Consider the following 27,500-nt stretch of genomic DNA (forward strand, 5'->3'; position numbering starts at 1 on the left):
CCAAACCTGATGGTTCCTTTCGAACCATCATAAATTTACGAAAGCTGAACAAATTTCTACCAATACCATGCCTTTAAGATGGAATCAATTAAAACGGCGACTAAACTTCTTTTTCCCAGGTGTTATATGACAGTCCTGGATTTAAGAGACGCATACTACCATCTGCCCATTCACAAGGATCATCAACGGTTCCTCGGAATGGCGGTGCGCTTAAACGATCAGGTCAGACACTTTCAGTTTACGGCAATGCCATTTGGATTATCTATGGCACCAAGAGTGTTTACTAAAATCATTGCGGAAGTAATGGCCTATATCAGAGAACAGGATACATTGGTCATACCCTACTTGGATGACTTCCTAGTAGTGGGAAATTCGTTTTTCCAGTGTAAAAGTCGCCTAAACTGTATAATATCTTCTCTACAGGACCTGGGTTGGCTGGTCAATCTAGAAAAGTCAAAACTAGAGCCATCAACGAATCAGACTTTCCTTGGTATTCTGCTAAATTCAGAAAATCAGCTATGTTTTCTTCCAGAAGAAAAGAAGCAGAAGATTATACACAAAGTCATGACTGTGATAAAAAAACAGATCTGACCTTAAGAGGTGCAATGTCCCTGTTGGGGTCATTAACATCTTGCATACCGGCTGTTCAGTGGGCTCAATTCCACACTCGGATATTGCAAGCTCAAGTCCTGGATGCAGAAAGGAGTCTTCAAGGTCACCTAAACGGAAGACTCAGGCTATCCACCACCACTCTGAACAGTCTAAAATGGTGGCTAGATATGGAGCATTTGGCAAAAGGGGTACATTGGAAAATAGTACCAGACAACACGGTCACAACCGATGCCAGTCCAATAGGATGGGGAGCTCACATAGGAGATGTTTGGACTCAAGGGCAATGGTCTCTCTTAGAGACCCGAGAGTCCTCAAATTGGAAGGAGCTTACGGCAGTAAAAAATACCCTGCTCAGATGGCTACCATCCCTGCGGGATTCACATGTAAGGGTTCAGTCAGACAACACGACAGTAGTGGCATATCTCAACCATCAGGGAGAGACAAGATCAAAGTCTCTGATGAACACCACCGCAGACATACTCGACATAGCTGAAGCTCATTTTCGCTCTCTTTCAGCGGTTCACATACGAGGAAAACACAACACAGAGGCAGATTACCTCAGCCGTCATTCTCTGCGTCAGGGGGAATGGGCTCTAAATCGGCTAGTATTCAAACAAATAGTGGGTCTGTGGGGGTTACCCGTTGTAGATCTGTTTGCTATTAGGGAAAACAGACAGACCAGGAAGTTTGCATCCCTTCAGGTAGCAGACAAACCTTGTGTAGTAGACTCCCTTCAGATTAAGTGGGATTTCCCTCTAGCATATGCATTTCCCCCAATATGTCTGATCCCTCTAGTTCTCAGGAAGATCAGGAAGGAGGGGGCGAGAGTAATCCTAATTGCCCCCTTCTGGCCCAGGAGGGCATGGTTCTCCTTACTCAGGGCAATGTCAGTGACCGACCCCTGGGTGTTGCCCGTGAGTCTGGAACTTCTTTCTCAGGGTCTTTTTCGTTACCCCAATGTGGAATCTCTACATTTGACGGCATGGAATTTGAGAGGGAGTTATCAAAGCGACAGAAAACCCCTTTGTTTTTAATATCTACCCTTTTAAGTAGCCGAAAAGAAGTTACTACTAAAATCTACTCTAAGGTCTGGAAAAAATTCCTGGCTTTTTATCAACATCCTTTTACGGACAAAATTCCAATTCCGGCTATTCTGGAGTTCTTACAGAAGGGCCGAGAATTGGGTTTGGCGGTAAATACCCTTAGAGTTCAGGTATCAGCCCTGGGAGCATTATATAACAGCAATGTGGCGGGAAATAGATGGATATCTAGATTCATTAAAGCTACTGAACGTAGTAACCCGGTTCACATTATTAGGTTGCCGCCATGGGATCTAAATTTGGTTTTGGATGCCTTAACAGAACCCCCCTTTGAGCCGTTAGATTCTGTCTCCATTAAAAATTTAACTTTAAAAAGGGCTCTTCTAGTGGCCTTGACTTCTGCTAGAAGAGTGAGTGATATGCAAGCATTGTCGGTAGACCCTCCTTATCTAATGGTCTTTCAGGATAGGATAGTTTTGAAACCGGATCCAGCATATCTGCCAAAGGTAGCTTCTAAATTCCACAGAAGTCAGGAAATATATTTACCATCATTTTGTGATAATCCAGTTTCAGCAGAAGAGCAGAAATGCCATATGCTAGATGTTAGAAGAACAGTATTAGAATACTTGCACAAAACAGAACCTTGGAGGCAGAGTAGGGCTCTGTTTTTGTCCTTTCAGAACCCAAGGAAGGAGGCGAGTGTTACAAAAGGTTCTATCGCCAGATGGATCAGAGATGCAATATGTCTTGCCTATACTGCCAGAGGTCAGTATCCACCAGAAGGCATCAAGGCCCACTCCACTCGAGCCATGGCCTCATCCTGGGCGGAGAAACAGACGTCTCCATAGACGTGATATGTAAGGCGGCAACGTGGTCATCTCCTTCCACCTTTTATAAACACTACCGTCTTGATCTATCATCTAAGGCCAACTTAGAGTTTGGCCGTTCAGTACTTAGTGCTGTAGTCCCTCCCAGGTGATTAGTCTTTGAAAGTCTCGTAGGGTGCTGTCGTAGCGATAGGAAAACCGGTTTTTACTTACCGGTAATAGGATTTTACAGAGTCCACGACAGCACCCGCACATTCCCCCCCGGTAGTTAATCACTGGATTCCTGCACTCTATTGGAAGGTGTGCCTTTAGTTGTCACTCTTTAGAGGTGATGGTATTTAGTAATGTTTAAGTATATATGATTGTGTACTAACTCAATGGCGGTGTCCCTTATACTCTGAAACACAAACTGGAGTGGTGAGGGGGACCGCCCCTTTAAATCCTGTAGGTTCCTGTCCAGATGATGGGCGGATCCCCTCTCTCGTAGGGTGCTGTCGTGGACTCTGTAAAATCCTATTACCGGTAAGTAAAAACCGGTATTTTTGCATCGCTTTATTCTGTGAACTATAACTTTTTCATTTTTTGTTTCCCACTGACTGAGCTTTATGACGGCTTATTATTTTGCGGGACAAGATGTCGCTTTCAGTAGTACCATTTTTATTTACATTCTTATTTTTGATCGCATTTTATTGCACTTTTTGTTCAACAGTATGATGATAAAGCATATTTTTTTTGTCTCGTTTTTTATTTATGTTTTTTTACGGTGTTCACTGGAGGGGTTAACTAGTAGGGCAGTTTTATAGGTTGTGTCGTTCTGGACGTGGCGATGTTACATGTGTAATTTTTTTGTTTCTCTTTTTTTTTTCTTTTTTTTTTTTAACGTAAATGTGTTTTTTGGGCTAATATTTTTTCTTTTCTACTTTTTCAGATTGCGCCAGGATGAGACATCACTGTATAGTGACGGATCGCTGATCTGACACTCTGCAATGCTTCTTACATCAGAGCAGCATCTGACAGACAGGGGAGGAGGTGTGCCAGCTCCTGCTCTTAACAGGCGCTCATAAGTCACCTTCCCTGAAGGATCCCACGGCCATCTTGCAATCGCATCATATTGTGCAGATGGAAGCAGACAGGGAGCTTGCTCCCTATGTGATGCTCCTCAGTGTTGCTGTCACTATTGACAGCAGCATCAGAGGGGTTAAATGTCCACAATTGGTGCTAGCCGCAATCAAGGGTGTTGCCTGAGGGTGACAGCTCTCGCCTACAGCTGACACCCACACCCAATTGCGGCGGCACTTAGCTTAAGCCCCCGCGATCGTGATGCTGTACCTATACGGCTGTTTGCGGCTTATATGTATGGGGCATGTCAGGAATCAGGAAGGGGTTAATGACATAGAATATATGTGTGGGTATGTATATATATATCTCTAGCTATAAAACATTAGTGTCTACTATATGTGGGGCAATGCTGTGTTCAGGAGAAATTTGCATTATTTATGCAGGTGAAAATTTGCGGCTGAAGTAACATTTTAACTGAATGGAATTTGAGTAAATGGATTTTTTTCTTTTTCATTCCGTTTTACATGAATTAATCTAAAGCCCCTCAAGGATTAGCAAGCATCTTGCATACTTTGAAGCCTCTTTTTTTTTTTTATATGACTTATGACAGACATAGCACGTCATGAGTAGGTGGCAGTTCCCACACCATGACGTGCTATGTCCGTCATGCATTTAAACTGAGCCTTGTCTATTGCTTTTTTCTCTTTGCTCCAAAACACCTGTTTCCAAACTTCTACTGTGTACTTTTCGTAATTTTTCATAAATTTAAGCCACCGCTTCTTATGACGATATTAAAGTCAAGGCTGCTTCTTCTTTTTTTTTTTTTTTTTTTCAGGCCTTCATTCCATACTTGTGTAACGTGCGTCTCTTGCATGGACGTCTGTGATCTCACTATTACCAAGCATATAAGCCACCTCCACTGCCATGTTTGTCGCGTCAGAACTGGTAAATCTTGTGATGAGCCGACTTGTTGATATTTTGCCTAGACGTCCACCTCTTGGCTTTTGAATGTTTATGTGGACTTCATTTCGTATTCTTCCAACTGGTATGGCACTCACATGATACAGTTGTTACTTATCCTCACATTGCTCCTCGTACAGTGTCCTCACCCATCCTTTTGCTTGCTCCTCTTTACTTTGTAATGAAATCCCTCCTCATCCTATTACAATAAATCTTCACCACCAATGTTGTAAACGCCTCTGCGTTGTCAGTGAGTGATGTCAGCAGCGTGATCAGCTCTCTGATCATGATGCTGGGGTCGCCTTGACATTGATGTCAAGGCTTCAATTGATTGCTGAAAGCTTGCGCGCTGCACCTTCTCTGAGCCGACTGTCTGGTAGACAGCCGCCTCGGGGAGCTTCAGACTCCCACTATGGGGTGAGGCAAAATGCAGCCGCCAAGGAGACACCCCTGACCACTGCATTAGGCAGGGTAAATGCCCTGCCAGCGCTACCACTAGATATGCCCTTGCTGAGGGAGACAGTGAAGGCAAGAGTGTGGCAGTTGCATTCACATTGGCATTTTTTGAATCCTTGCTACAATGTGTCCTACTCATAATGGCATAGAGGAGGAAGAAGCAAACATATAAAAAGGAATTTTTTATTCATATTATCCATTGCAAACTATTTCTGATTTTGAAACAGTTAACAGCAAAGTGTGTCATTGCACATTCCTTTCTAATAATAATATTGTACTATGACAGACAAAGCATACCAGCATATATAATAGTAATAATGCCAACAAACTGATCATTAAAGGGGTTGTCCAGGTTTCAAGTTAAAATTTGCAAGTACTCTAAGTAAGCGCATCGCAAGATGTCCGGGTTCTCTGGCGCTGGGAGAGGGTGGGCATGTGATCCCACGTATACGATTTGCATACTAGCATTATGACTAGAGGAGAGCGGCCTCACTTAATACAATTACATTTACATAATCTGAGGAATAGAAGTAAGCAACAGCACATGTGAAACATTTGGGTATACTAATAGATCACAAACTGCACATGGGTTGTGTGATTCAGCAGTAAAAAAAGGCAAACACAGTTCTAGGATGAGTTGAATAATCCTTTGTGGTCTCAAAAATGGCCAGGCTAGCCAACCCTTGCCACCCCTGATAATTTCAGAACCGCTACTTGCCACAGCCACAGTTGTGACTAAGGATGTAGTGCCTGTCGTGGTTGCATCACTCACTGTGTAGGAAGCCGCAACGTAACCTACTCGACTTTCCCCTCCTCCATCTCCTCTGATGAGCCACTCAGCTGCATGCCTCTGGATTCACACCAAGTGGGATCTACAACCTAATCATCATCATCCTCTCTGTCCTCCCATACCTTGCCCTGAGAATAACCATACTCCTCTTCCTGTACTGATAGCACAGTACAATCCACATGTGCCTCGGTTATCCGAGTCTCATCAGGATCACCTCCACACCTGGGGTTTAACTTCTGGTGATGAGGGTCTGGATTCTGCTCAGACCTTACTTGGCTCAGCTTTGGGTCCAACTGCAAAAAATGTTGCCCATCGTGCAGATGCTTTACTCTTCTTGAGTCTGTGAATCTTTGAGCAGAACTGTAAAGCCCATGGAATACAATGTGCAAACAGCTCTGAAGACTATTAATAACTGATGAGGTTCAGATAGTCAGCATAGGGTAATATATTTATTAACCCCTTCCCGACCTGTGACGCCACGTAGGCGTCATGAAAGTCGGTGCCAATCCGACCTGTGACGCCTATGTGGCGTCATGGAGGGATCACGTCCCTGCAGATCGGGTGAAAGGGTTAACTCTAATTTCACCAGATCTGCAGGGACAGGGGGAGTGGTACTTCAGCCCAGGCCCCCCCCCCGTGGCTACCATCGCTCTGATTGGCTGTTGGAAGTGAAACAGCCAATCAGAACGATTTGTAATATTTCACCTATGAAAATGGTGAAATATTACAATCCAGCCATGGCCGATGCTGCAATATCATCGGCCATGGCTGGAAACACTGATCTGCCCACCGCCACCGATCTGCTCCCCAGTCCTCCTTTCTGCCAGTCCTCCTTTCTGCCCTGTACTGTGGTCCCCTCCCCTCCGTCCTCCTGTCCGCTTCCCCGTCCTCCTGTCCGCTCCCCCCGTGCTTCGATCCACCCCCCAGTGCTCCGATCCCCCCCTGTGCTCCGATCCCCCCCTCTCATACTTACCGAGCCTCGCGGTGTCCGTCCGTCTTCTTCATGGGCGCCGCCATCTTCCAAAATGGCAGGCGCATGCGCAGTGCGCCCACCGAATCTGCCGGTAGGCAGATTCGTTCCAGGTACATTTTGATCACTGATAAAACCTATCACAGTGATCAAAATAAAAAAAATAGTAAATGAACCCCCCCTTTATCACCCCCATGGGTAGGGACAATAATAAAATAAAGAAAATATATATATATATATATATAATATTTTTTTTTTTTTTTCTTTTTCTTCCCCCACTAGGGTTAGGGCTAGAGTTAGGGTTAGAATTAGGCTATGTGCACACATGGTGCGGATTTGGCTGCGGATCCGCAGCGGATTGGCCGCTGTGGATTCGTAGCAGTTTTCCATCAGGTTTACAGTACCATGTAAACCTATTGAAAACCAAATCCCCTGTGCCCATGGTGCGGAAAATACCGCTCGGAAACGCTGTGTTGTATTTTCCGCAGCATGTCAATTCTTTGTGCGGATTCCGTTTTACACCTGTTCCTCAATAGGAATCCGCAGGTGAAATCCGCACAAAAAACACTGGAAATCCGCAGTAAATCCGCAGGTAAAACGCAGTGCCTTTTACCTGCGGATTTTTCAAAAATGGTGTGGAAAAATCTCACACGAATCCGCAATGTGGGCACATAGCCTTAGGGTTGGAATTAGGGCTAGGGTTGGAAATAGGGTTAAGATTAGGCTTGTGGTTAGGGTTATGGTTAGGGGTGTGTTGGGGTTAGGGTTGGGATTAGGGTTAGGGTTGGGATTAGGGTTAGGGGTGTGTTGGGGTTAGGGTTTTGGTTAAGGGTGTGTTGGGGTTAGGGTTATTTCTAGAGTTGGGATTAGGGTTTGGGGTGTGTTGGGGTTAGTGTTGGATGTAGAATTGAGGGGTTTCCACTGTTTAGGCACATCAGGGGTCTCCAAACGCAACATGGCGCCGCCATTGATTCCAGCCAATCTTGCGTTCAAAAAGTCAAATGGTGCTCCCTCCCTTCCGAGCCCCGACGTGCGCCCAAACAGTGGTTTACCCCCACATATGGGGTACCAGCATACTCAGGACAAACTGTGCAACAATTATTGGGGTCCAATTTCTCCTGTTACCCTTGTGAAAATAAAAAATTGCTTGCTAAAACATAATTTTAGAGAAATAAAAAAATATTTTTTATTTTCATGGCTCTGCGTTATAAACTTCTGTGAAGCACTTGGGGGTTCAAAGTGCTCACCACACATCTAGATAAGTTCCTTGGGGTCTAGTTTCCAAAATGGGGTCACTTGTGGGGGTTTTCTGCTGTTTAGGCACATCAGGGGTTCTGCAAATGCAACTTGACGCCCGCAGACCACTCCATCAAAGTCTGCATTTCAAAACGTCACTACTTCCCTTCCGAGCCCCGACTTGTGCCCAAACAGTGGTTTACCCCCACATATGGGGTATCGGTGTACTCAGGACAAACTGGGCAACAACTATTGGGGTACAATTTCCCCTTTTACCCTTGTGAAAATAAAAAATTGCTTGCTAAAACATCATTTTTGAGCAAAAAAAAATGATTTTTTATTTTCACGGCTCTGCGTTGTAAACTTCTGTGAAGCACTTGGGGGTTCAAAGTGCTCACCACATATCTAGATAAGTTCCTTGGGGGGTCTAGTTTCCAAAATGGGGTCACTTGTGGGGGGTTTCTACTGTTTAGGCACATCAGGGGCTCTGCAAACGTAACATGTTTTCATTCAAAAGTCAAATGGCGCTCTTTCCCTTTCGAACCTTGCCGTGTGCACAAACAGTGGTTTGTGACCACATATGAGGTATCGGTGTACTCAGGAGAAATTGCCCAACACATTTTAGGATCCATTTTAGCCTGTTGCCCATGTGAAAATGAAAAAATCGAGGCTAAAAGAATTTTTTTGTGAAAAAAAAAAAAGTACTTTTTCATTGTTACGGATCAATGTGTGAAGCATCTGGGGGTTCAAAGTGCTCACTATGCATCTAGATAAGTTCCTTGGGGGGTCTAGTTTCCAAAATGGGGTCACTTGTCGGGGAGTTCCAATGTTTAGGCACACAGGGGCTTTCCAAACGCGACATGGTGTCCGCTAAAGATTGGAACCAATTTTTCATTGAAATAGTCAAATGGCGCTCCTTCCCTTCCGAGCCCTGTTGTGCGCACAAACAGTGGTTCCCCTCCACATATGGGGTATTGGCGTACTCGGGACAAATTGTACAATAACTTTTGGGGTTCGGTTTCTCTTTTTACCCTTGGGAAAATAAAATAATTGTTGCTAAAAGATCATTTTTGTGACTAAAAAGTTAAATGTTCATTTTTTCCTTCCATGTTGCTTCTGCTGCTGTGAAGCACCTGAAGGGTTAATAAACTTCTTGAATGTGGTTTTGAGCACCTTGAATGGTGTCGCTTTTGGGTATTTCCAGCCATATAGACCCTTCAAACTGACTTCAAATGTGAGGTGGTCCGTAAAAAAAAATGGTTTTGTAAATTTCGTTGTAAAAATGAGAAATCGCTGGTCAAATTTTAACCCTTATAACTTCCTAGCGAAAAAAAAATTTTGTTTCCAAAATTTTGCTGATGTAGACATGTGGGTAATGTTATTTATTAACTATTTTGTGTCACATAACTCTCGTTTAACAGAATAAAAATTGAAAATTGAGAAATTTTCAAAATTTTTGCCAAATTTCCATTTTTTTCACAAATAAACGCAAAAATTATCGACCTAAATTTACCACTAACATGCAGGGCTGTGGAGTCGGTAAGCCACAGTTGCGACTCTGACTCCGACTCCTGGATTTTATCAGGTTCCGACTCAGACTCCTTCATAAATGGCCAATTCGTAACAATAAATTTACTGTTGTAAAATATTAACATCGTGCTTATTCAGTTTCTCACCATCATATAAGTAATCAGACCACTTAGAGCAAAAACTATATTTATTAGAATACAATTAGAATATAGCAAATAAGTTTTATAAACTTTTCTAAACTCTTGTAAGTAAATATGCAGTAAACACTGTTATGCCGTTAATAAGAAGAAATCTATAAATTTGTCCTCAGAAAAAAAGTATTGCCTCTGTCAGATCCTCCTTCATGGATGCCCTCAAATCTGATCTAATTATTTTGAGAGCAGAGAACAACCTCTCTACACTAACTTGGGTTGGTGGCAAAGCAGTAACCACTCGGGCAACATCTCTGACAATGTCAGGATACAGAGGAATCGCTTGTTGCACTGTTATTTTTGATGAACGGTCAAATTTCTCAATTTCTTTTAATGCACATGAAAAATTCTGCTGAAATATACTGGCTGTGTTCTTTGATGGGGATGACTCTTCTTCTATGCGGGAACGCTTTGCACGGTCCTTGGGATCCAAATATTTTTCTAAATTAAATTCTTCATCAGTTGATGAGGGTGAAGATGTGGCAGGATGACCAAATTCTCCTTGTTCCTCCTGACTGTCCTGCAACCCTTTCATCCTTACTGGTATTTCAAACAGAGCTTCTTTTCCTTTAGTTAGCTGTTGATCATCTAGAAGAATCAGATGCATTGGGTCTACATAAACAGCTGCCAAAAGAATGTTATTTTGTAATAGTAGCTCCTCTCAGTTTCATTGATGTAGCAATGCCACTTGCAATTAACCCTACTCTTTGGGACAGGCGAAACATCAGGTTCTTCCACTCCTTTAAGAAAATACCTGGAGTTAAGTCCTCTGCTTGTAATTTTTTAGTCACTGTAAATGGGTGCTCTAGCAATATTTCCAGCTCAGTCACCTGATTCCACTGACTTTCATTTAGCGTCAGTTGAGGGTTAGCCATGTCTACAAGAAAGGTTTTCAGTTCAACCAAGCGCTGAATCATTAAGTAAGTACTGCCCCATCGTGTGGCTTGATCAATAATTGCCCCTTTTCCAGCACGTCTCTTCAAAATTGAGTCAATTTTAGGGGTTCTGGCAACAGTAGCCAATTTTCTCACCTTGCCAATCATTGCAGCAGCATGTCCTTCTTGCAGACTGTCTGTTATAGCCAGCTGTAGCGTATGCACAACACAGCGCATGTGATGAATGAAAGAACGTATTGACACAGTTTCAACAAGATCATCTAAACTATCATGTTGCTGTTCATCTGAAGCAACTTCAGTTTGCTCCTCAGTTACAATACTGTGTTCCTCTATTTCAAACATTTCTGTGTCTGTGGACCCAGTATGTTCTTCTAGCTGCTGGTCACCATCATTACTCTCATTAGCTTAATAGTACTTATCATATTTGAAGCATTGTCAGTTACGACAGAAAGAACTTGCTCTTTTTTAAGTTCATAGTCTTGCAGAACCTTTTCCACCAAGACCTGGAGAAACTCACTGGTGTGATGAGCTTTGGTGTCTTTTACTGCCAATGTCTTGGTAACTATTTCATTTTTGTCACAAACAAATCGGACATTGATGGCAAAATAGTTCACTCTGTGACGTGTGCAGGCATCCATTTTAAGAAACAGAAAGCGTCCCTTGAGAGTTTTTTTAAGTTCTTCCTTTTGTTTAAAAGCTTCTTCAATTACTAATTTTCTAATACTCTCTCTCTCCAGAGAAACACCAAGCTTGTGGGCCATTTCCCCGTTCAGACACATAAACGCTGGTCGTGAAAATAATGAAATAGGCACACTATCCTTTACAACAAGCTCTATGATCTGTTTTTTAAATGTATCTACTGTCATTGTCACAGTAACTTTGTCACTGACAAAATATCTTGCAACTGATGGCTGCAAAGTTCTCTGCTCCTTTGTTTGGCTGGAAGAGCTGGGCACTGGTTCATTGGTTTGGATGCAGTCTTTCTCATCCACTGCTTTCAGTACTTCTGGATGAAAGCACTGTAAATGTCTCTTTAGATTAGAAGCTCTGGTAGGAGCATTTTTATATTTGCCTGAATAAGCACTGATCTTGGCTTCACAGCATTTGTTTTCGTCTGGATCATTTGTCATACACTGACAGACATAATGTTTTCTATCTTGAGTGATGGTGAAATGTTCAAATACAGCTGATTTAATGTGACGTTTCTTTGACATTCTCAGGTTTTTAATTCTGCATTCACAATCCAAATGACAATTGTTTTTCCTAAAAACAATTGTACAAAATTATTGCCAGGTCGTACAACTGATAAAGTGATCAGTAATACTGTTATTCCTCATGTACTCACAGTTAACTGATGCAAAGTTTGTTGAAAGGATAATACTTCTTACAGTCTTCCTCTTCTGAGTAGCAGCTGTGAGATGCTTGGAAGACGCACAATCTAGTCTAGAGGAGGAGCTTTAGTACTAAGAATTTGCAACACATTTTCACTTTCAGTTTCATACATTGTAAGTAGGGGGGTTGGGGCAGCATGAGGTTAACCAAGTATAAGATTAGATAAGGGCACCGGAATGTGAGTATGTACTGTTTGTTTTTTTTTACATTTACGACGGTAACCAGGGTAAACATCGGGTTACTAAGCGCGGCCCTGCGCTTAGTAACCCGATGTTTACCCTGGTTACAAGCGAACGCATCATTGGATCGGTGTCACACACACCGATCCAACGATGACAGCGGGAGATCCAGCGACGAAAAAGTTCCAAACGATCTGCTACGACGTACGATTCTCAGCAGGGTCCCTGATCGCTGCTGCGTGTCAGACACAGCGATATCGTATGGATATCGCTGGAATGTCACAGATCGTACCGTCGTAGTGACAAAAGTGCCACTGTGAGACGGTACCCTAAGAAATGTCTCTATCTCCAGCAGAACTGCTTATCACTGTTGTTCATAGTTTGATAGAACATATATATTTGAGTAACATTTATAAAATTCATATGAAAGTTCAATTATGAAATATTAATACTTTTTTTTAAAGCTGGAGTCAGTGCATTTCTACCGACTCCAGCCAAAACTAACTCCGACTCCACGACTCCGACTCCACAGCCCTGCTAACATGAAGCCCAATATGTCACGAAAAACAATCTCAGAACCGCTAGGATCTGTTGAAGCGTTCCTGAGTTATTACCTCATAAAGGGACACTGGTCAGAATTGCAAAAAACGGCCAGGTCATTAAGGTCAAAATAGGCTGGGTCATGAAGGGGTTAACAAATTGCCAAAGGCAAATAAATCCTATCTAAATACCATAAAGATTAACTTTTAATTAGACCATTTAAAGGAAAACTCTTAAAACCTGCTTAGTCAGTATATGTCTCAGGATATTGGTATACTGCTTATTAAAATGAAGTCATAATTTTGTTTATTATCCCAACAACAATGTATTCTTTTAGGGTTGGGGTATATTGACACGACCGCTACCTACAGGTGCTGCTCACAAAGATAGAATATCATCAAAAAGTTAATTTATTTCAGTTCTTCAATACAAAAAGTGAAACTCCATTATATAGAGTTATTCCAAAAAGAGTGATCTATTTCAAGTGTTTATTTCTGTTAATGTTGACGATTATGGCTTACAGCCAGTGAAAACCCAAAAGTCATTATCACAGTAAATTAGAATACTATACTATACTATAGCTTGAAATATGATTTTAAAATCCGAAATGTTGGCCTATTGAAATGTATGTTCAGTAAATGCACTCTATACTTGGTCAAGGCTCCTTTTGCATCAATTACTGCATCAATGCGGCATGAAGGTTATCAGCCTGTGGCACTACTGAGGTGCTATGGAAGCCCAGGTTGCTTTGCTAGCAACCTTCAGCTCGTCTGCATTATTGGGTCTGGTGTCTCATATTTTCCTCTTGACAATACCCCATAGATTCTCTATGGGGTTAAGGTCAGGCAAATTTGCTGGTCAATCAGGCACAGTGATAATATTATTTTTAAACCAGGTATTGGTACTTCTGGCAGTGTGGACAGGTGCCAAGTCCTGCTGGAGAATGAAATTTCCATCTTCAAAAAGCTTGAAGTACTCTAAAATTTCCTGGTAGATGGCTGTGCTGACTTTGGTCTTGATAAGACACAGTGGATCTACACCAGCAGATGGCATGGCTCCCCAAACCATCACTCATTGTAGAAACTTCACACTAGACCTCAAACAGCTTGGATTGTGTGCCTCTCCACTCTTGATCTCCAAATGAAATGCAAAATTTACATTCATCTGAAAACAACACCTTAGACTACTGAGCAACAGTCCAGTTGTTTTTCTCCTTGGCCCAGGTAAGACGCTTCGGCTATTGGTCGTGAGTGGCCCATGTCCTGGATACGTCTGTGTGGTGGCTCTTGACGCAATGACTCCAGCAGCATTCAACTCCTTGTGAATCTCTTTTTGGGTTTTCTTTGGCTGTAAGCCATAGTCATCAACATTAACAGAAATAAACACTTGAAATAGATCACTCTGTTTATAATGACTATATATGAGTTTCACTTTTTGTGTTGAAGAATTTAAATAAATTAACTTTTTGATGATATTCTAATTGTCTCCTCTTCGACTTATTTTTTGCAAGCTAAACATTCCCAGATCCTTTAATCATTTCTCGTAGGACATACTTTGCAGCCACTGACCATCCTGGTAGCTCTTCTCTGAACTTGCTCCAATGTCTTTTTTAAAATGTGATGCCCAGAAGTGGGCACAGTATTCCAGATGAGGCCTGACCAAGGAGGAGCAGAGGGGGATAATTACTTTATCTAGGCTCTATGCTTCCTTCTCTTAATACATGTTATCTGACATCTTTATGAAAAACTACTGAGTAAGGCAAAAAATCCAATAATTTGCCTATTACATGTGTAAACTGGAACATGCGCGATCAACATGCGTCAGTCTGAGAATCTCACTGCCCTAAAATGCAGACTAACGGGCCTCTCCAACCACAGGCCACTCCATTAACCAGATCTGCTGCTTCCTTTTCCTCTGTCAACATGTCAAGTGTTCTCGCACAGAACCTACGATTTTTGAACGATCTCAAACACTGAGCACATCACATCTTTCTCAATCCACCATAACATCCGCACCTGCACCTCACTCACAGTCCAGCAGTTTGTCATGTTCATCCTACTCCACCCTCTGCCAGCACAGCAGCCTGCCCCTGTTTGTGCAGTTGTGCTCACATAAACAATTCTTTCCTCCTACACATGGCAAAGCTAAGAGCTTGAACTTCACCATCTTTAATCTACTACTAATAATAACCATTATATAGCGCAAACCTATTCCGCAGAGCTTTGCAAGTCAGCAGTTCATATAAAACAATCATAAATTACAAAGTTAATAATCAAGCCAAAATAATGACGACCCTGCTTGTAAGCTTGATTGAGCTTACAATCTACAATGATGGGCCAGCCATCTTGAGGAAATAGGGGATAGATAAAGGCTGCATGAGGTAGTCGCCAGCAAATAGTTGTAGTGCTTTTGGGTGCGGTTTAGTTTGATGGCTAATTAGAGAAGTGGAGAATAGGCTATATATATATATATGTATATATATATATATATATATATATATATATATATATATATATATATATATATATATATATATATATATATATATATATATATATATATATATATATATATATATATAAAAATTACTTTGATTAGGGAATGTGATAGGCCACCCTAAACAGATGTGTTTTTAGGGAGTGCCTAAAAGTGTGTAAATTGTGGTTAGTCCTGATTTCATGGGAAATAGGGCCAGCCACCACCTTCTTTGACCACTTCACCACCTGGCTACTTCATTTCTTCTCCATTGACATCCCCACTATTATCTTGGGTGACTTCAACATCCCCATTCACACCTCCCTCTCAGCTGCCACTAAGCTTCTATCTCTCACTTCCTCTTTCGGTCTCACTCAATGGTCTTCTACAACCACCCACAAAGATGGCCACACACTGGACCTCATCTTCACCCACCTCATCTGCTCCCTATCTGACCTCTATAACTCACCTCTTCCTCTTTCTGACCACAACCTACTCACATTATCTTCCCTCTCTACTCCTTGTCTACAACCCACAAACTTGCACACCCTCGCAGAAATCTTAAACACCTCGATCTACACTCACTCTCTGAATCCCTTCTTCCTCTTACAGAAATAAGTTCCCTACACAATGCGGATGCCACTGCAGCTCTATATAACACCACAATAGCTGTAGCTTTGGAATCTGTTGCCCCTCTCAAACACACCAAAGCTCGCAAAATCAACAGACACAGCCCTGGCACACCAGCCTGACCAAAGAACTGAGGCGAGCTTCCAGGGCTGCTGAGCGAAAATGGAAAAGATCCCACTCCAGAAGATTGATAACATCAGAGACAGTTTTGGTCGACAACCCCCAGAGTCCTCCCTCCCAACTGCCCAGCCCTCCACCTCCAAAACCAACTTCTCCACCATTAGAGAAGATCGACTCTCCACTCTACTCTCAAGATCGCATCTCACCACCTGTGCACTTGACTCGATCCCTTCCCACTTCATCCCAAACCTCGCCACAGTCTTCATCCCAACCCTAACCCATCTCTTCAACCTATCATTAACAGCTAGTGTTTTCCCCTCAAGCTTTAAACATGCATCAATCACACCTATCCTCAAAAAGCCCTCTCTTGACCCATCCTCTGTATCTAGCTAACGCCGTATATCACTTCTCCCCTATGCCTCAAAACTACTGGAACAACACGTCCATCTTGAACTGTCCTACCTTCTCTCTTCCTGCTCCCTCTTTGACCGCTTACAATCTGGCTTCCGGTCACAACACTCCACTGAAACTACCCTAACTAAGGTCACCAATGACCGCCAAGAGCAAGCGACACTACTCTGTTCTCCCCCTCCTGGACCTGTCCTCTGCCTTTGACACAGTGGACCATTCCCTATTATTACAGACCCTCTCATCCCTTGGCATCACAGACTTGGCCCTATCCTGGATCTTGTCATACCTAACAGACCGGACATTCAACGTCTCCCACTCACACACCACCTCCTCACCTCGCCCCCTATCTGTCGGAGTCCCGCAAGGTTCAGTCCTAGGGCCACTGCTCTTCTCCAATTACACCTTTGACCTGGGACAGCTCATAGAATCTCACGGCTTTCAGTATCACCTCTATGCTGATGACACGCAGATCTACATCTCTGGACCAGATATCACCACCCTACTAATCAGAATCCCTCAATGTCTGTCTGCTATTTCATCCTTCTTCTCCGCTAGATTTCTAAAACTTAACATGGACAAAACAGAATTCATCATCTTTCCCTCATCTCACGCAACCCCCCCCCCCCCAATGAACCCATCCATTACAGTAAAAGGCTGCCCACTCTCCCCAGTCCCATAAGCTCGCTGCCTCGGGGTAATCCTTGACACTGATCTCTCCTTCAAACCACATATCCAAGCCCTTTCCACTTCCTTCCGCCTTCAACTCAAAAATATTTCACAGATCCGTACATTCCTAAACCAAGAATCTGCAAAAACCCTAGTCCATGCCCTCATCATCTCCCGCCTTGACTACTGCAACCTCCTGCTCTGTGGCCACCTCTCCAACACTCTTGCACCCCTCCAATCTATTCTATACTCTGCTGCCCGACTAATCCACCCATACCCCCGCTATTCCCCGGCCTCTCCCATCTGTCAATCCCTTCACTGGCTCCCCATTGCCCAGAGACTCCAGTACAAAACCCTAACCATGACATACAAAGCCATCCACAACCTGTCTCCTCCATACATCTGTGACCTCGTCTCCCGGTACTTACCTGCTCGCAGCCTCCGATCCTCAAAAGATCTCCTTCTCTACTCCCCTCTTATCTCCCCTTCCCACAATCGCATACAAGATTTCTCTCGCGCATCCCCCTTACTCTGGAACTCTCTACCACAACATATCAGACTCTCGCCTACCATCGAAACCTTCAAAAAGAACCTGAAGACCTACTGTGATGGGGTATGCGACATAGCAGAAAGAGACACCAGGCCGATAAACAATCCAACAACATTTATTGAAACGGAACTGGACAACGCAAATGAAAGTAATTCTGCAGCATCCACAATGAGTCCATAGAAAGCGAGTTGATCCTGGGGCACCACCCGGCAATCCGACGCCAGGGAAATGGCAACAGTTTTTGAGTGAATTCAATAGATCCAGCAGATGAGGGGCACAACACAGTCCCACGTGGCATCTTCCAACAATACACACGGTCACAGGGATCTCGCCTCAGATCCCAGCCCTTCTCAAGTCACCACAATTGAATCAGCCAACACATGAGTCTATTGTTCTGTGTCCTGGGATCCACCCCTCCATGGGGGAGGGCTCCCCCTTACTGGTTGTTGACTCCAGCCTGATTACATGGCAGTCCAGGGACACAGGCCGGGGGAGGGACACGCTGTTACACCTACTTCTTCCGAGAAGCCTACAACCTGCAGTAACCACCGATCGACCAAACTGCTGCACGACCAACTCTACCCTCACCTATTGTATCCTCACCCATCCCTTGTAGATTGTGAGCACTCGCAGGCAGGGTCCTCTCTCCTACTGTACCAGTCGTGACTTGTATTGTTTAAGATTATTGTACTTGTTTTTATTATGTATACCCCTCCTCACATGTAAAGCGCCATGGAATAAATGGCGCTATATTAATAATAATAATAAAATAGGTGAGGTATCTAGGTGGGAGATTGAACAGAACCGGACAAAGACCAGATCAGGGGTGCTACTGTCTTTGTGTGTCTGAGGTTGAAAGTTGTGAGAGGCCACGAGAACTGGGTAAAGATAGAAGCTGGGACGCAGTTGGGGAGGTGGGGTTGTTGAAGTCTCCCAGGAAAAGGATTGGCAATTGTGAGGACATAAAGTGGTTAAGCAAATGGGTGGGTGAGCCTGGGGGTTGGTAAATGACCACTACTCTGGGGGAGGGGGGATGGAAGACCCTGATGATGTGAATCTCAAAAGAAGAATGGCATCCAATCGGTCTGTATTTTATTTTTTAAAAAACAGGATTGTTGGTGGCAGAGATGAGTGTGGGGTTATTGGGGAGTTACCAGTGATTGTACAGCGTTATATACACCTATTCCATGTGTTGTAATCAGGAGTTGTATATGCTGTATGCTCGCTGTTAGTTTTCCAAGAGCTAATTATTGCGAACACCCTGCTGCCTCTTCGGGTGATCGCGCCCAGTCGTGTAATTATCTGGACGATAGGGGGCAACTGAGAACTCTTCGCTCCAAAGATTACAGTGGCCTATGATCTGTTATAATTGGATGGCCAATCTAATCTGTTGGCCATGGAAATGCAGCCTTTCCGCCTTGTGGATACAGATAGTTTCTGGAAGCTTATGGCCGTTGCAGTCCCTCAGTAACCAGTTGCCCTGTCACCATTGCTTCTCTAGGAAAGATGTGCATGTGCTACACCAGCATGTCGCAGTCAACATTACCCGTTCCTTGAAAAAAATCTGTCTGACAGCGTGCATTTCGATACTGACACCTGGACGAAAAGCATGGAAAAGGGCGTTACATCTCGCTGACTGGGAACTGGGTGACTCTAATGGCTGTGGGGGCAGGCGGGGAAGGGGCTGCTACACAAGACTTCGAATCCCCAAGGCTTGCATGGTGCTTAGGGATGGAGAACTAAACCAGTGCACACCATAAGAAGGAGAACTAAACTACTAAACACCTAGTATTTGAGAACTAAACCACTACATCAGGACAGCAATCTTGTAATCCCCAAAGCTTGCGGGACAAACCTCTGTATGTAGCTCTTCCTCCATTGCTTCTGCCTCCTCCATCTTCTGTAGGGCCTCCACCTGTGCCCACATCCTCTCTCTTAATGAGACACACTTTCCAACAGTGCAGAGACTATCCCCCCACCTCCGTACAGCCAGGTAAAACGGTTACACCGCTCAAGCTTTGTGGACCGCTATCCAGGCCGAGTTTAAGCTTTGGCTGTCTCCCCTGAACTTGAAGTCAGTGAAGGTTCTGTGCGATAACGGTTCAAACCTGGTGGCGGACCTACCTCTGGCAACCTCACGCACTTGCCTTGCATGGCTCACATCCTAAACCTGGTGGTACAGCAAATTCTACACCACTATTCCAGCCTGGATGCGCTGCTGCAGAAAGCCCAGCCACTGTGTGCAAATTTCTGGCGTCTACACCTCTCGTGGTCATTGACTTGCATTGCTACAGAGGTTTTTTGGGCTACCGGGTAACCAATTGATATGCGCTGTGCCGACACCGTGGAATTACACTCTGCACATATTGCAAAGACTCTACCAGGTCATCACTGCTGCCAGAGTATGACATTTGGCATAGTCTGGGCCAACGCAGTACGAATGTGTAACAAATCATGCTTGCGGAGTGAGCACAGATGAAAGACTTCTGCATCCTTTTACACAGTTTCAAAATAACTACTAAGATGGTTAGCACTGATGTTGTCATCATCTGCATCACTATTATGGTCTTCTACATGCTGGAGCATACTTTGAATAATCTGCATGACGAGGTGGTGCTCGCAGAGGAGGATGCGGAAGTGATAACAATATCTCTAATTTTTGGACTGTCATCGCACAGGCATCTGCCATGGCAGGGTGTATTACAGTGATCGAGGGGGTTCAAGGTACTAGACAAACTGTTAAGGTACCTTCACACTAAGCGACTTTACAACGATAACGATAGCGATCCGTGACGTTGCAGCGTCCTGGATAGCGATATCATTGTGTTTGACACGCAGCAGCGATCAGGATCCCGCTGTGAGATCGCTGGTCGTTGCTGAAAGTCCAGAACTTTATTTCGTCGCTGGATCTCCCGCTGACATCGCTGAATCGGTGTGTGAGACACCGATCCAGCGATGTCTTCACTGGTAACCAGGGTAAACATCGGGTTACTAAGCGCAGGGCCGCGCTTAGTAACCCGATGTTTACCCTGGTTACCATTGTAAAAGTAAAAAAAAAAAAACTCACATTCCGGTGCCCGGCGTCCGCTTCCCTGCACTCCTCCTGCATCCTGTGTAAGTGCCGGTCGTAAAGCAGAGCGGTGACGTCACCGCTCTGCTCTGTGGGAGATGCCGGAGATGTTCGGCGCTGACACAGGATGCAGGAGGAGTGCAGGGAAGCGGACGCCGGGCACCGGAATGTGAGTATGTGTTGTTTTTTTTTACTTTTACAATGGTAACCAGGGTAAACATCGGGTTACTAAGCGCGGCCCTGCGCTTAGTAACCCGATGTTTACCCTGGTTACCAGGGGACTTCGGCATCGTTGGTCGCTGGAGAGCTGTCTGTGTGACAGCTCTCCAACGACTAAACAGCGACGCTGCAGCGATCGGCATCGTTGTCTGTATCGCTGCAGCGTCGCTTAGTGTGAAAGTACCTTTAGTAAAGGTGCAGGAGCTGAGGAACAAGTGGAGGATGATGAGGAGGAAGAGGTGATGGGCACACAGAAGTCAGGAGATGAAGAGGATAATGATTCCCTCTCTATTGTCCGTGGTTGGCGTGAGAGGATGGAGGCAGTAAGCTTAAGTCTTTCCCCACCACCAACATGCCATGTACTTGGAAGTGGCTGACACATGTACGCCTTCTTGCTACACTATCTGCAACAGTTGGCCATATTGTTAGAATTAGAAATAGTGCTAATTACTGGGTTGTCACTCTGTTTGATGCGCGATAAGGAGTAAATTTTGCCAGATGCTTTACCCTTTTGAAAGGGACGTGCACCTGCTGAATTATGGAAACACACTTGTAGACAATCTTAAGAGTGATTTTTCACAAGACAGTAGTGAGGCACACAATGTTCATCAGTTATATACTTCCAACCCCAATAACATTGAGTCGTCAACGCATAAACATTAGCCGTGGCAGCACGGTGGCTTAGTGGTTAGCACTGCAGCCTTGCAGCACTGGGATCCTGGGTTAAAACCCCATCAAGGACAACATCTGCAAGGAGTTTTTATGTTCTTCCCATATTTGTGTGGGTTTCATCTGGTTACTGTGGATTTTTCCCACACTCCAAAGATATGCTGATAGGAAATTTAGATTCTGAGCCCCAATGGGGACAGTGCCGAAAATGTCTGTGAAGTACTGTGAAATTAATGGTGTTATATAAGTAAGTAAAAAAAAGCTAAAATTAAAACAAGCAATTTCTGTGAACCATTTCACACATTTTTTTTAAAACCAGCCAGTTCACCAGCAGAACAGAGTACAAGTCTGACATGTAATGAACGACTGGAAAAGATGGTAAAGGAGTATTTCGAGCTCAATACCAATGCCATCGGGGGTTTGGACCCTTTGCATTTGAGTTTACCTGTCGTGCCTTGTAGGATTTGTCATGCCCAGCAGACAGCGTTCTCTCAGAACCTGTCTTCAGCACTGCTAGTGGTGTCCTGACAGATAAGCGCATCCGCCTGCTCCCTGAAAGTGTAGACTGCCATTCATTAAAATGAACGAGTCATTGATCTCCAATAACTTTTGCACCCCAATCGCAGACTAGGCGATGATGTCTTTTTTTTTTTTTTTTTTTTTTTAGTGTGCTGCATTTATCTCAAGTTACTGCAATCTGTGACACCTTTGTTGGGGCTTTTGTGCCTGCTCTTGCTACTGCTGCTGTTACAATTTTGGGTCTCAATCTGGTGTGCTGCCTGTAGTGGAATTGGTGTCATTATACTATTTCTACTCTGGGGAAATTGATGATGTCCTTAAAGCGCTGTGGAATTAATGAAACTATCTATATAAGTCAGTAAAATAAATTGCCGCTTTAGTGGTTTCTGACCCTAATTTTTGAAAATGGTTGGACTCCAAGTTGAGTCTCATTCATGTGTCTTGCTTGAATTTGTCAGGGCTCTCAGACCACCAGGTCTACGCCTGTCACTGTGACCTTACTTCTGGACCAATGTATTACCACAAAGAATTTCATATTTTGAAATGTGGACTCTTGCGTAGCACAACATATTATTCTGACAAAATGTGGCATTGTCCTGAAAAAATGTGAAAGCAGTTTTCCAGCATGGTCAGGAATAAAACTTCACGTTTATTGTAGAAACACTAAAAAGACATATAGTGGATACACATGGAGGACCAGGATGGCTAGTGACCGTCGTATTTTGAGACTTTTTTCATAACATATTGTACTTTGATAATGGTAAATTTGTCAAAATTTTCTGCATTTATCAAAAATATCAGAAATTTAATGCAAAGTGGCATAACTGGAATGAAGTTTATTTTTACCATCTAAATGTTGGTAACGTCTGAACAAGCCACTGTAGCCTGCAGCTTTAGGCCACTATTTGGCCGTGAATTGCCTTGGTAAACATCAGGACCACACAGTCAAGATCTCATGGTGTCGATGGGGTTAAAGAGGGAGCCCCACACTCTGTTAACCATTTAGATGCTGTAGTAATTGACAGCAGCTTTTAAAGGGTTAAACGACTTGTATGTGTAAACATAAATTCCCTTTAAAACACAGATCTTTAATAGCATAAATATAAAAAAAACACTTACCCAGTGAAAAAGGTTTGATAACCAAATAAACTGACCAACAAATTTGCCTAAAGATTCTCTGTATTAGTCCTAAATACGTCCCTACCTGGCTGTGGAGGTTGGAATCCTAAAGAAACGATCTGGCGCCCCCACTCAGCGTGGTCTATCCCTCACTCCCTTAGGGATGAAGAGAGCCTTTTTGATAACAAAATCTTTTTTACAGGTATCTTATATGACAAATAGATAATTCTAAAACATGGTCGCTAACTATCATGACATCCGGCCTCCTTTATATCTACAATACCTCCTGATGAACCGTGTGTACGGGGAAACGCGTCTGGATGCATCCGATTCAGCTAAGTTCACTCCCAAATATCTGTAATCATTATGTTCTCTTGGCCTGCATATAGTCTTTATATCTAATCCATGTGTGTAACATGGTACATGAGGTATAGAATAGTGGACTATTACCAGGGGATATCTAATCTATGCAAATTTATTTTTATCTCCTTTAATATTTACTGTTGATTATTGCCTATTCAAGTAAATCAAATTATCCCCAGAAATAGATTCATACGTAAAGTAATTACTTCTCAATTATACAATAACCACGTATAACCCTTTCCATATAGTAAACATCAGAAAAAAGGTTCGCCGATCTTCTTGAAGAAGATCGGCGAAACGCGCGTTGAGGCGGCAGGTGGGGACCTCATCACCTACATTATGTAAGTTATACTGTTCATTATGCTAATATCTGCACTTAGGTACATATAGTCTACACATATAGTACGCACTGTTGCACTTTATCTCTGGCTTGGATCAACAGCACGTATTATTGCCTTTCACTTCAGGCCGGACTGGTCACTTACATATACCCATATGGTACATGCTGTTGTGGTAATTAGCCTCAGTAGTTGTGCTGCATTCTCTTTACATTAGGACCCCTGATGGGACCATTTTTTAGACAAAACATTTGTTTGTATTTTGTAGTGCACTATTATATACTATATGCATTTAATACTACTACTTTGTAACAGTTACAATCCCCTGATATTCCTGCTTTTAGTGTCACTCTGATCTCTATTTTTTGTTATTCTTTGATTAAATAAATTTTGTAAGATTTTTTAACATGAATACTCTCTGAACCTTTTTTCTGATGTTTACTATATGGAAAGGGTTATATGTAGTTATTGCCTATTCAAGTATATACCTGATTGAGATATTATTGTAGGTGCCAGTTGGACTATACTGATGTGTTGTGGAGTATGAGTTATGACTACGGATGTTTTAGTGTTATCTATTTGTCATTTAAGATACCTGTAAAAAATATTTTATCAAAAAGGCTCTATTCATCCCTACTCTGAGACATTGTTTTCCTACCTTTATTATGACATATTGGTGGTCACCAAGGGGTTAGTGGTATTGAACGTCCAAATATGAGACCAGAGTACGGCATGCATATGTATTAGCAAAGGTATACAAACATCAAGAATATTGAAAATAACATTACCAGTAGGGCAGGGACGAGGGACCCACCACACCCGACGCACATTTCGCTCTGGAAAGCTTCATCTAGGGGTAATGGGCAGCTGGAGAAGGAGCTATGTAAATAGTCATTGCCCAATGATAGAGAGGCGAAATGCCGCTCATAATTATTTACTGGTGTGTATGGTTCTGCACGAAATACTTCCTGGTTACGCAGAGAAAAGGTGGCATGTGAACAGATCATGTGATCCGACATTATGAAAAAATCTCATGTGACACGGTCACATGTCCAGCCGGAAGATGTTACCTGGAATGCACAAGATACAGTACTTCCTGGTTGCACAGAGGGGAAATACCATGTGACCGGATGATATAATCCAACGTCGCAAGGTAGACATCGCCTGATGCAGTCCGGCACAGGATATAACTTCCTAGTCTGGCATAGGGGCGTGACGTCAGAGATGCCCGACATCGTTGCTTACATCAGTGTCGTTAGTTAGCAATCATGTGATAGTCACATGTCTTCGCTCCATAAGGGTGGTTTCACACTTGCGTTGAGGAGGGCTGCGGATGGCAGCTTACTTCCTCCTTTCTTCCTCCGTGAAGCTCCGCCCACTGTCGCATGCGTCCTGCGTTTCCCTGCTTGCCTATCTTTAACATTGGGTACGTAGGGACATGCGCTGTATGTGGATGTCTGCATGCGGTGATTTGAGGTGTGCGGCGACCACAAAATGTAGCGTTTCCTTGCGGTCGCCGCACACCTCAAATCACTGCAGCGGGCACATCCACATACAACGCATGTCCCTACGTACCCAATGTTAAAGATAGGTACGCAGGGAAACGCAGGACGCATGCGACAGTGGGCGGAGCTTCACGTAGGGAGTAAGCTGCCATCCGCAGCCCTCCTCAACGCAAGTGTGAAACCACCCTAACCTGATACAAAGGTAAAAGGTAAATCGCATGATTTCACATGAGAGGTACAGCCGCTTAAAGATATATGTAACTTAGATGTAAATCCTATGGAAACAATAATAGATTATACTAAAGAGTGTAGAATAGATAGGTTTTTCAACGGGACCATAACAGGTAAATTAATTATTGGATGGAAAGATTGCAGAAAAACAATAATATCAAGTATGATAAAATAGAAATATGTACACAGAAGGAGTAGGGAGATACAAACATCAGATGTTATCAAGGCAGCATAGTGGAGAAAAAGGACATGTGCATAGGGGTGCATGTTATAATCAACCATTTAAAAATAATTAGCCACATGCATGGAGAAAAAGTTAATGAAAACCAAAGATCAAAAAAGACCACCACTGAAACAAACAAAGAAGGTGAAAAAATTATAAGGAAGTGGAAGACAAAAAATGTAAATATATATACACGGTGTTCCAAATTATTATGCAAATTGGATTTAAGTGTCATAAAGATTAAATTGTTTTGTTTTTCAAATAAACTCATGGATGGTATTGTGTCTCAGGGCTCAATGGATCACTGAAATCAATCTTAAACACATGGGATAATTAGTTTTCCAGGTGATTCTAATTAAAGGAAAACTACTTAAAAATGATGTTCCACATTATTAAGCAGGCCACAGGTTTCAAGCAATATGGGAAATAAAAAGGATCTCTCTGCTGCTGAAAAGTGTTAAATAGTGCAATACCTTGGACAAGGTATGAAAACATTAGATATTTCACTAAACTTAAGAGTGATCATCATACTATGAAGAGATTTGTGACTGAAACAGAGCACAGACAGCGTTCATTCAGAAAAAGGCATAATGAGGAAGGTTTCTGCCAGACCAATTCATTGAATTAAGAGAGCAACTGCCAAAATACCATTACAAAGCAGCAAACAGTTATTTGAAGCTGCTGGTGCCTCTGGAGTCCCTCGAACCTCAAGGTGTAGGATCCTTCAAAGGCTTGCTGTGGTGCATAAACCTACTATTTGGCCACCTCTAAACACAATTCACAAGCAGAAACGGTTGCAGTGAGCCCAGACATACATGAAGACTAATTTTCAAACAGTCTTATTTACTGATGAGTGTCGAGGTGGATGGCCACCATGTCCCAACAAGGTTGCAATGTCATCAAGGAGGTGAAGGAGTGGGGGCGTGGCTTAGCGGGAGATGTAAGAGGACGTGGATCGGATCTCTCCCTGCTGCCCGAACGGGGATTCATACATACCGGAGGCGCCGCCGAACGCCAAATACCGGGGGGAGAGCTCCTGAGCATACGGGGAGCAGAGGGAACCGGCCGCACTGCGAGAACAGCACGGTATGACACGCAGGAGGCAGGAGGAGGTCGGGATGGCAGGCAGCACGCGCTCCCAAGATGGCGCCGGCAGCGCTGTGGAAGAAGCGGCAAGGGCTGATGCTGCATACCAGAGGCGGCTTGAAGTGATCGCCAGGCTGGAGCAGTTCGCCAGAACAGAGGACTCAGAGCGTCTGATGGTGGGAGCCGTTGGAGAGATAACAGGAGGAGCGGCAGACTTAGGGGAGCAGGTGGATGTGAGGTCTGGGGCACAGGCAGAGGGGATGGTGAGCGGAGCCTCCACAGCCCATATTACAGCACCAACTATGAGGAATGCTTCACTGAATGTGGTAGCTGAACCAACCCAGGATTATGCTGCACAGATGGAGTCTGTGAGAGATGAGGGGGCTGCGGAGCCAACCCTGAAAGACATATTCTCTGCAGTACTATTCTGTAAGACTGCATTGACAACCCTAACTGCCAAGGTGGATGACCTTAAAGGGGAAGTTACCTCTTTTCGCTCGGCTATGCACAAGATGGAGGGGAGAGTTGAAATGCTGGAGGAATGTGTGGGAGGTGCAGAAGATCAAATTGCTGAATTGGCAAAAAGAGAGAAAAAATATGTCCAGCGCATTGCGGAGTTGAAACTTAA

General features: G+C 43.5%; 1 long non-coding RNA gene across 1 annotated transcript in view; it reads left to right on the forward strand.

Annotated features, from left to right (window-relative positions):
• Positions 1–27,500, forward strand: part of LOC143807562 (uncharacterized) — an 89,803-nt gene that overhangs the window by 39,594 nt on the left and 22,709 nt on the right. Inside the window, exon 3 of the long non-coding RNA XR_013221766.1 lies at positions 4,374–4,483. This is a non-coding gene — a long non-coding RNA (uncharacterized LOC143807562). The remainder of the gene's footprint in view (positions 1–4,373; positions 4,484–27,500) is intronic.

Source organism: Ranitomeya variabilis, chromosome 2 (genome assembly GCF_051348905.1).
Source record: "Ranitomeya variabilis isolate aRanVar5 chromosome 2, aRanVar5.hap1, whole genome shotgun sequence".
Classification (NCBI taxonomy): Eukaryota; Metazoa; Chordata; class Amphibia; order Anura; family Dendrobatidae; genus Ranitomeya; species Ranitomeya variabilis.